Source organism: Podarcis gaigeae (genome assembly GCF_964106915.1).
Source record: "Podarcis gaigeae genome assembly, chromosome: 7".
NCBI lineage: Eukaryota > Metazoa > Chordata > Lepidosauria > Squamata > Lacertidae > Podarcis > Podarcis gaigeae.
Genome location: NC_139683.1, coordinates 91592505 through 91602941, shown reverse-complemented (window position 1 = coordinate 91602941; position 10437 = coordinate 91592505). Strand labels below are relative to the sequence as shown.

At 46.4% G+C, this 10437-nt stretch overlaps 1 long non-coding RNA gene across 2 annotated transcripts in view; it reads right to left on the bottom strand.

Moving 5' to 3' along the window:
* Positions 1–7140, bottom strand: part of LOC310848992 — a 7900-nt gene extending 760 nt beyond the window's left edge. Inside the window, exons 1-2 of one of the 2 annotated variants that reach the window (XR_014566713.1) lie at positions 7065–7140; positions 1–185 (exon numbers count right to left, since the gene is read on the bottom strand). The exon at positions 1–185 is cut by the window's left edge and continues 57 nt beyond it. This is a non-coding gene — a long non-coding RNA (uncharacterized lncRNA). Of the gene's footprint in view, positions 186–1087; positions 1716–7064 lie in introns of those variants that run through there. The other variant, XR_014566714.1, reaches the window with a different exon arrangement.
* Between the last annotated feature and the right edge of the window lie 3297 nt (positions 7141–10437).

Here is a 10437-nt window from a genome sequence, read left to right as displayed (position 1 = left end):
TAAAAGAGAAATGATCACAATCTACAATTCTTATAGCAGTTTAGCCTGGGGTCAACGGAACACATTCTATCTCTCTCTGCTGGAGAAGGGTTCTTCCTTTTTATCTGTGCTGCCATCTATGTGCATTGCCTGTGTTGTCTGCCTGTCTTCTTTTTCCATTTTCCCCTTCATCCCTTGGGAAGATGCTGCAGAATTTAATAGAAGTGGGGGAAAGAGGCTTAAAATTACTTTAAAGGGGTATTAGTAGCACTAGTAGCTTTTGTAACATTCTGTTTGCCTTGAGCAACCATTGCTCAAGCTGATGCCATCATGTGCTTGCCGATGTCATCACAAAGCAGCTGAACATCCTCCCCCAATAATCCATCACTTCCTTTCCCAGAAACTCTGCACTTATTTGCCTTGAGGTTTAAGCAGCTGCTGCAAAGGAGTAATGCTTAAGACCTGTTCTAAGGCCTAGCCAGGTGGACGTTCACAAAGTAAGAAAAACTGGTTTTGGACTATACCACTTCAGACTGCAGAAGGGGGACTGCCAGTTGGATGGGACTTTGTCTCACGACTTTCACCCTATATATGAACAAGTGCCTTGACATCCGGGGGAAGTGCAAACATTGCATTTTGGATACTGCTGCACTGAAGGCATCGAGGAACCTTTTGTCTCTCAGTGCAGGTCAGAACCTCAGGACTCCCTGCAAGCCGCCTCTCTGCCACAGCCAGCTCCCCCGGTCATTCTGGGCATTTTGCTCGCAAGTCAATGGAGCCTGTTTCTGCCGTTGTACAGCAGGGGATGCTGTCGCTTTTAAAGATCTCTGAACTTTTTACTGTGCTTTGTTTGCTCTGATCCATTCATTGTGCATTTCTACTTGGTATGCAGCAGAAATACTCCAAAGCAAAAACCTGTCAGGCAAGCCATTCCTTATTATTTGGAAATTAGCAATCTCTGAACTGTTTCTAAAACAAATTGTCTCCATTAGCTCAGCTTTCTTCAGTGTGTTTCACAATTAATGGCTGTCCAGATATATTTTTAGATTCAAAAGAGAGGGACTGGAATAGTTGGGGGGGGGGGGAGTCGGGTCACAATATTACTCACTTGCGGAAACTTCAGCCTCCAAGAGCCACATGCAAATTACTTGCCATCATTTCCACAAACCCTGGAGAACATATTGAGTGTTCTGTACCTTCTAATTTTAAAGAGGGCAGATGATAAATTAAATAAATAAGAAAATAGAACATAAATATATTAGCAACATCTTGGGGAAAATTGTAGATGGAAATATTAACCTTCTCTAAGGTTCTGCAAAAAGCACTGTCTGCCTCAATTTCACTGATATTATACCAACAGGAAAACAAACAGGCAGGACTAAAGAAATGGAGGCAATTCCATTTGGAAGGAAATTTATGTATCCCATACTGCGATTCATGAGCACTCAGCCACACAAAATAACAATAATGCCTCTTGGCCTTTATACAGCTCTGTAGAGCACTCAAACCACTTGGCATGCATTGTCTCTCATATATGGTCTACACATGAAATAGAACGTAGTGCTCTGAGTTCTAAGATGGTCGACCAGGTGGGGGAATCACGTATTTTAAATGCTCCCACAGGGTGTGGAGGGAGCATGGGGAAAGCTAGCACACAAGAAATTGAGAAATGATGCAAGGGATTGTTAAGTGTTTTTTCATCTGCAGTTGGAAGGGTTTTTAATGCTGCATGTGTAAATCAGACCTGCGTGACCATTACAGGCAGCCCAATATCACAAGGGGGTTAGCATTGCTCTAACAGTGGAATTGCCCCAAGCCACTTGATGAGTCAGGGCTGAAGCAAAAATACAAGCAATTATTTTCAGGCATTATGCTAACTATATCATCCCCTAGAGATGGGTTACTATTATTGCCTTTTGACCAATGGGGAAAGGAGACAGAGAGAGAGAAGTATTTGCCCAAGACCTCCCTGTGAGTTCATTCAGCTGGCACGTAGATACTCCAAGAGTATTAAAAGAACTGGCAGATGTGATCTCAGAACCACTGGCAGTCATCTTTGAGAATTCCTGGAGAACAGGCAAAGTCCCGGCAGACTGGAGGAGGGCAAATGTTGTCCCTATTTTCAAAAAGGGGAAAAGAGAGGACCCAAATAATTAGCGCCCAGTCAGTCTGACATCAATACCAGGGAAGATTCTGGAGCAGATCATTAAGCAAACAGTCTGTGAGCACCTAGAAAGGAATGCTGTGATCACCAATAGTCAGCATGGATTTCTGAAAAATAAGTCGTGTCAGACTAACCTGATCTCGTTTTTTGACAGAATTACAAGCCTGGTAGATGAAGTGGATGTAGCCTACCTTGATTTCAGCAAGGCATTTGACAAGGTGCCCCATGATATTCTTGTAAAGAAGCTGGTAAAATGCGGTCTTGACTATGCTACCACTCAGTGGATTTGTAACTGGCTGACTGACCGAACCCAAAGGGTGCTCATCAATGGTTCCTCTTCATCCTGGAGAAGAGTGACTAGTGGGGTGCCACAGGGTTCTGTCTTGGGCCTGGTCTTATTCAACATCTTTATCCACGACTTGGATGATGGACTCAAGGGCATCCTGATCAAATTTGCAGATGACACCAAACTGGGAGGGGTGGCTAACACCCCAGAAGACAGGATCACACTTCAAAACGACCTTGACAGATTAGAGAACTGGGCCAAAACAAACAAGATGAATTTTAACAGGGAGAAATGTAAAGTATTGCACTTGGGCAAAAAAAAAATGAGAGGCACAAATACAAGATGGGTGACACCTGGCTTGAGAGCAGTACATGTGAAAAGGATCTCGGAGTCTTGGTTGACCACAAACTTGACATGAGCCAACAGTGTGACGCGGCAGCTAAAAAAGCCAATGCAATTCTGGGCTGCATCAATAGGAGTATAGCATCTAGATCAAGGGAAGTAATAGTGCCACTGTATTCTGCTCTGGTCAGACCTCACCTGGAGTACTGTGTCCAGTTCTGGGCACCACAGTTCAAGAAGGACACTGACAAACTGGAACGTGTCCAGAGGAGGGCAACCAAAATGGTCAAAGGCCTGGAAACGATGCCCTATGAGGAACAGCTAAGGGAGCTGGGCATGTTTAGCCTGGAGAAGAGGAGGTTAAGGGGTGATATGATAGCCATGTTCAAATATATAAAAGGATGTCACATAGAGGAGGGAGAAAGGTTGTTTTCTGCTGCTCCAGAGAAGCGGACACGGAGCAATGGATCCAAACAAGAAGATTCCACCTAAACATTAGGAAGACAGTAAGAACTGTTTGACAGTGGAATTTGCTGCCAAGGAGTGTGGTGGAGTCTCCTTCTTTGGAGGTCTTTAAGCAGAGGCTTGACAACCATATGTCAGGAGTGCTCTGATGGTGTTTCCTGCTTGGCAGGGGGTTGGACTCGATGGCCCTTGTGGTCTCTTCCAGCTCTATGATTCTATGATTCTAGATGTGCCAGTCTGCATTCTACCCATGGCCCCACATCTCCTGAAATCTCCTGCCTTTTATCCAGGTCTTAGAATTATAGAATCATAGAACTGTAAAGTTGGAAGGGACCCTGAGGATCATCTAGTCCAGGGCTTCTTTTAAAGCCAGAACACAATTCCAGCACCTCTCAGGTGGGCACCATTGGCATTATAGGAGAACAAGGGAGTTCATGGTGAGTTCCAGCACCTATTTTTCTAGAAAAATTGCACTGATCTAGTCCAACGCCCTGCACTGCAGGAATCTTTTACCCAACGTGGGGCAAGCCATGGGGATTCTGAGTCTGGGGGAGGAGACAAAGCAAGTCCCCTGGCTGCCAGTGACACCTGAATCTGTCCACCCTTTTGCCCCTAGTTACACTCTTGCACATGGAAGAATGGAGAGTCACAACCATGGAGCCCCTGAATTGACCAGACACAATCAACAAAGTCCAGTGGTAAAATCTAAGTAACATAGTCGAAGTTATCTTCTTGTAACTCAGGCAACTGGGCTATGCACGAAATTAAGAACTGCCACATGCACAGGGAATGGAGAATATTGGGCAGCTCTAGCAGAAGGATGAGGGGACATTGGAGGGTGAAGCATAAAGAGCACCAGAAGGAAAAGGGAGGAGAAGCTGTGCATGGAATTCTTTTGCTCTTATATGTTGAATTTAGAGTTCTGTCCAACCATTTTTTTCCAAAGCAGCATTTTTAAAAAAGAACTTTGAATATATCATTTTAAAAAGAGTGTAGGAGCACAATTTGCAAGCAGCGTTGTGCCATCTTGACAAGAATTATGGGTTCAGGGCTACTGAAAATGTTGTTCTCTCTTTTTTTGGCAAATAAACACTAATTTTCTGGTAGCAAGTATAAGACTGCCAGTTAATGGAAATCAAAACATAAAATTAGCTCCTGTAACCAAAGATGTAACATGAAAGAATTTCACCAGTGGAGCAATATCTATTTCTAAAGCTCAGTGGCTGTGTATGTTGCCAGGATCCCACACGGTTCCACAGACTTCAGTGCCAATTCCATTGTTCAATATCTTCATCATGGCTGATAGACATGGAAATATTCTAGGCTAGTGGAGTTCAAGCATTCTCTACATAGGGAAGTATTTCTACATTGATCCATCTATGTTGCAAAGTATTCTGCACCACATTCTAGGCCACACTCTGAGTTTCTGAGCTGAAAAAGCATTCAGGGTCATAATGCAAGCTTTGTATTTGAGATGAGTGTAACAGGTTCCTGAGATTCCCATTTCTGAGTCAGGAAATATAAATTCTGGCAATATCTCTACATGTAGCTCAGTGCTGTCTGCTTTTGTTGGTAGTGGCTCTCCAGGACTGCAGGCTAAAGTACCTTGCTTTTAACCTGACTGGCCATACCAACGATGGAACCCAGAGGCCCTGGCATAAATAACATGTGCTGTGCCACTAAGCCATGCCTCCATCTGCAAATTTAGCAGTAAACTGCTAACTGATAAGAAAGTCTGTACAGGTGCAGGTAGAATAAGAGGAAGTCTACATTACAAAATGCAAACCATGCTGAAATCAGTTTAACTGTCAGGACTCCTGACTAAGAATCTCAGAGAACTGCCAGTTTATGAAGGTCTAGAAATATAAAATAAAAATATCCCAGGATATTCACAGAACTGCAATTTAGTTCAATGGGGAAGGCATGCTAGTTACCGGTAAATTGTCAGTTGCATGCCATTCCAAGTTGTTTCTGTGGTATCCCAACTTTCAGTAAAAAAATGGCAAATTTTTGTGCAATGTTTGTATGATCACATATGAGGTAAAAGTGTTTCATTTAAGGAGCAACAGCTACACTGTGATATTAATGTTTGAAACTCTGGATGGTTACTGAGGTCAGTTCCCTACCTGGAAATACCAGTTCTTAGGATAGGAGACAACCCACAGAGGTACTTGCCTTCCTTCTCTCCTTGCTTTGGTTAGTGTGCCTTGTATGATACAGTGGGTAGTTCAAAAGTGCTGTTGAACCAAGGGCTGCACTTAAGTTGGAGGTGCCATGCCGGAGCCCAAGGTGACGCGTAAGTGCAGGCGCCCCAGAGCCCAGTACGCCACTTCCCAAAGCAGTGTTGTCTGGGGCTGGCTTTGCAGCGCACTGAGCTGTTATGTCACCCTCGGCCACTAGAAGGCGACCAAGGAGGGTGAAACCGGCACGCACAGGCCCTGCAATCCCCATGGGACCTGCAGCGTGCCCGAGCCACGGCAACTGCCCTGTGCTGTCTGAAAAAGCAGCATCCAGCCGCCGCCTCCCCCTCAGCCACCCTCCAGCTGGAGCGTGCCCTGCAGGAACACAACAACTTGCACCCCAGCCCTGTGCTTCTTTTGCAGGCAGTACTGGGCTGCCGCACACACCCCACATTCCACTCAGTCACCGTCCAAGTGGAGGGCGCTGAGAGGGACAAGGTTCCAGCAGCTTGCCCTGCCCCACCTCACCCTGCTTCCATGGGTTGCTTTCCCCAGGCGCCCCTGCAGGTTGCTACACCGCTGTGTGAAGGTGCTTCTTCTTTTTTTATACATATCAGCATTGATGGCAGGTTGCAGTGCCCTGGAAACAGGAAGAAACACTCCTGTGTTTCCCAGGACGGCTCAGTAGTCTTTGGAGCAGATTGTTGCAGACCACTCAGAGCACCCCTCGGTGCTTTTCTTCTAGGAAGAAAGGTGTCGGTACCGCGTTCCCTTGAATACCCCCAGGGAAAAAGGCATTGTCACCCCTCAACCTAGTGGGCACAGGCAACAATAGGCGTACACAAACTGGACAAGACAACATTATGGGAATTAAAATGGGCCACAAACTTTATTGGTTACAGATTTATTTAGGCCTCCAGATGGAGGGCTGAAACTTAAGTAGGGTTGTGCCTGGGACCAGGGGCGCCATCCATGCTGAGTTGTGGGGGCTGAGGTCTCCCCAAATTTTAAATGAGGGAGCCATGCCCCCTTAATATTCCATAGCCCATACTGTGAGACAAGGCCCAATAGGGCCTGTTGCAGCTGCGGCAGGCCCCGTTGGGCCTTGGGGGGGGCACAACAGGGCATGTCAGGCCTCCGTTCACAGTCAGTGCGTGTGATATCACATGCATTCACTGGTCCCCCACAATGTTGGGCAGAACCCGGCACACCTGCCTGGGACTGAGGCCTCCTCAAGATGTAGGTCTACTGAGGTGGCCCTCAGTGGAAACTAATACCAACAGCACTGTTTCTAGAACCTCTCACTATTCACAGAAGTCAGGGACAGCGCATGGCATCATGTTACACTGGAAGGAGTACTGCATTTGAGTGTGCAAATCCTGTGCAGCCTCATGCTAATTCCTCTTAACGCAACCCTACATGTTTATCACAAGCTCTGAGAGCTTCCAAACGTTGATGCACCTTAGATTATTATTCCTTTAAACTCTCATTTGGAAGCATTACAATACTTTCCACTCAGGGTTTGTGCAAACATTGTGCTTTCCTCAACATCTTACCCCTATAAATTAATGTCTCCCTGAGGCAGTTGCCCTTTGTCCCCATATTATGCTCCAGGCAGGCCACAGAACTGCAGCAGATTCTCACTTACCTTTCCTGAATTGTCTTGTCACTGATTAGATTTAGCTGCAGCTATTCAGGTCAATGCTGCAGCTGCTACAGCAACCAGGAAGCAAAGTGGAAGTTGAACACAAGCCATTTTTTGCTTTTCCTGCTACTCTGAGCAGCACTTGACACAACTGCAAATCTGTTTTCCTCTCTGGTGCACTTTGCAACAGAGCTGAAAATCGGGCTTATGATTCATTTTAGCGGCTAATAAGGCTGAACAAGAGTCCTAATTATGAGCAAACATGCCATGAATGAGGTTAATTTTACTGCAATCCCAGGGGTGGCACAGAAGAAAATGAATGGAAGCAAGGAAAGGGAGAGTTCCTTTATACGTTGAGCCTTGAAACTGTACAATATGAGAAAGGAGGAGGTTTTGCTCTGCATTCTTCTCCCATGACAAGATTTAAAACATTCAGCCCCACTGACTGCATCTTGCTCCTCTGCCAGGAGACAGACATAAGAGATGCATAAACAGGATCACACACAGGGACTCCATACAGTGGTACCTCAGGTTACAGACGTTTTATGTTACAGACGCTTCAGGTTACAGACTCTGCTAACCCAGAAATAGTAGCTCAGGTTAAGAACTTTGCTTCAGGATGAGAACACAAATCGTCCTCCGGAGGCGCGGCAGCAATGGGAGGTCCCATTAGCTAAAGTGGTGCTTCAGGTTAAGAACAGTTTCAGGTTAAGAACAGACCCGAGGTACCACTTTACTTGAAATCTGAAATATGGACATTATTTAATCTGCATCCACTGGTGAGAGTTGAGAGCAGGGAGCTGAGCAAACCGTGGTCATGGTCACACCACATTCTGGTGAAGTTCAGTTTGTCAGTAGGTAGTGGGAGAACTATTAAGATGTCCCACCCTTGGAGACTGATGGAATTTGATGTGATGTAACTCTGCTCATCTGCAGCAGGGTGGGCAAATCTGTCTCTTATGTTGCCTTCTTATACCCTATTCCATTCTGTTCCATTTCTAAATGAACCTGCTAAGAGCAGTACATGTGAAAAGGATCTAGGAGTCTTGGTTGACCACAAACTTGACATGAGCCAACAGCGTGATGCGGCAGCTAAAAAAGCCAATGCAATTCTGGGCTGCATCAATAGGAGTATAGCATCTAGATCAAGGGAAGTAATAGTGCCACTGTATTCTGCTCTGGTCAGACCTCACCTGGAGTACTGTGTCCAGTTCTGGGCACCACAGTTCAAGAAGGACACTGACAAACTGGAACGTGTCCAGAGGAGGGCAACCAAAATGGTCAAAGGCCTGGAAACGATGCCCTATTGTAGCACCCTGCTTGTGGTTAACGCTTAGCTGGAATGAAATATTCAACGCAGCAATAGAGAAATTAAAATACCGTATTTTTCGCTCTATAACACGCACCTGACCATAACACGCACATCGTTTTTAGAGGAGGAAAACAAGGGAAAAAACATTCTGAATGAAACAGTGGATGTATCATTTTTGTGCTTCATGCTGTGGCCACAGACATGTGATCTGATGGTGAATTTGGGCTGACCCAATGCAAAAATCCTGAGAATCCCTGTGCATCCATGGTTTGTAACCACGTTTTTGCACCATTGCAGCCCCAGGCAACAGTGGGTGCATGATTTTGGGGGGGCAGGCTGTAGCCATGGACATGCTATGTGCTCTGATGGTGAATTTGGGCTGACCCAATGCAAAGATCCTGAAGATCCATGTGGATCCATGGTTTGTAACCATGTTTTTGCACCATTGCAGCCCCAGGCAACAGTGGGTATGTGATTTGGGGGGGGGCAGGCTGTAGCCATGGACATGCTATGTGATCTGATGGTGAATTTGGGGTGACCCAATGCCAAAATCCTGAGAATTCCTGTGGATCCATGCTTTTTAACCACATTTTTGCACCATTGCAGCCCCAGGCAACAGTGGGTATGTGATTTGGGGGGGGCAGGCTGTAGCCATGGACATGCTATGTGATCTGATGGTGAATTTGGGGTGACCCAATGCCAAAATCCTGAGAATTCCTGTGGATCCATGCTTTTTAACCACATTTTTGCACCATTGCAGCCCCAGACAACAGTGGGTGCGTGATTTTTGGGGGGCAGGCTGTAGCCATGGACATGCTATGTGCTCTGATGGTGAATTTGGGCTGACCCAATGCAAAGATCCTGAGGATCCATGTGGATCCATGGTTTGTAACCACGTTTTTGCACCATTGCAGCCCCAGGCAACAGTGGGTATGTGATTTGGGGGGGGGGCAGGCTGTAGCCATGGACATGCTATGTGCTCTGATGGTGAATTTGGGCTGACCCAATGCAAAGATCCTGAGGATCCATGTGGATCCATGGTTTGTAACCACGTTTTTGCACCATTGCAGCCCCAGGCAACAGTGGGTATGTGATTTGGGGGGGGGGGCAGGCTGTAGCCATGGACATGCTATGTGATCTGATGGTGAATTTGGGGTGACCCAATGCCAAAATCCTGAGAATTCCTGTGGATCCATGCTTTTTAACCACATTTTTGCACCATTGCAGCCCCAGGCAACAGTGGGTGCGTGATTTTTGGGGGGCAGGCTGTAGCCATGGACATGCTATGTGCTCTGATGGTGAATTTGGGCTGACCCAATGCAAAGATCCTGAGGATCCATGTGGATCCATGGTTTGTAACCACATTTTTGCACCATTGCAGCCCCAGGCAACAGTGGGTATGTGATTTGGGGGGGGCAGGCTGTAGCCATGGACATGCTATGTGATCTGATGGTGAATTTGGGGTGACCCAATGCCAAAATCCTGAGAATTCCTGTGGATCCATGGTTTGTAACCACGTTTTTGCACCATTGCAGCCCCAGGCAACAGTGGGTGCGTGATTTTGAGGGGGCAGGCTGTAGCCATGGACATGCTATGTGATCTGATGGTGAATTTGGGGTGACCCAATGCAAAGATCCTGAGAATCCCTGTGGATCCATGCTTTGTAACCACATTTTTGCACCATTGCAGCCCCAGGCAACAGTGGGTGCGTGATTTTTTTGGTGCAGGCTGTAGCCATGGACATACTATGTGATTGGGTCACCCCAAATTCACCATCAGATCACATAGTATGTCCATGGCTACAGCCTGCACCAAAAAAATCACGCAGGAAAAAATCCTGAGGATCCATGCTTTGTAACCACATTTTAAGTGGGGAGCGAAGGAAAAACAAAGAAGGGACATTAGAGGGGTGTGCAGAGAAGCAGCTGGCTAAGAATGCAGGAGAGGGATTTAACGGGAGGGAGGAAAGAAAGGCAAAAGTTTCCCCCCACCCAAGCCAGCCATCTCTCTCTCTCTCTCTCTCTCTCCCTCCCTCCCTCCCCCTCTCTCTCTCTCCCTCCCCCC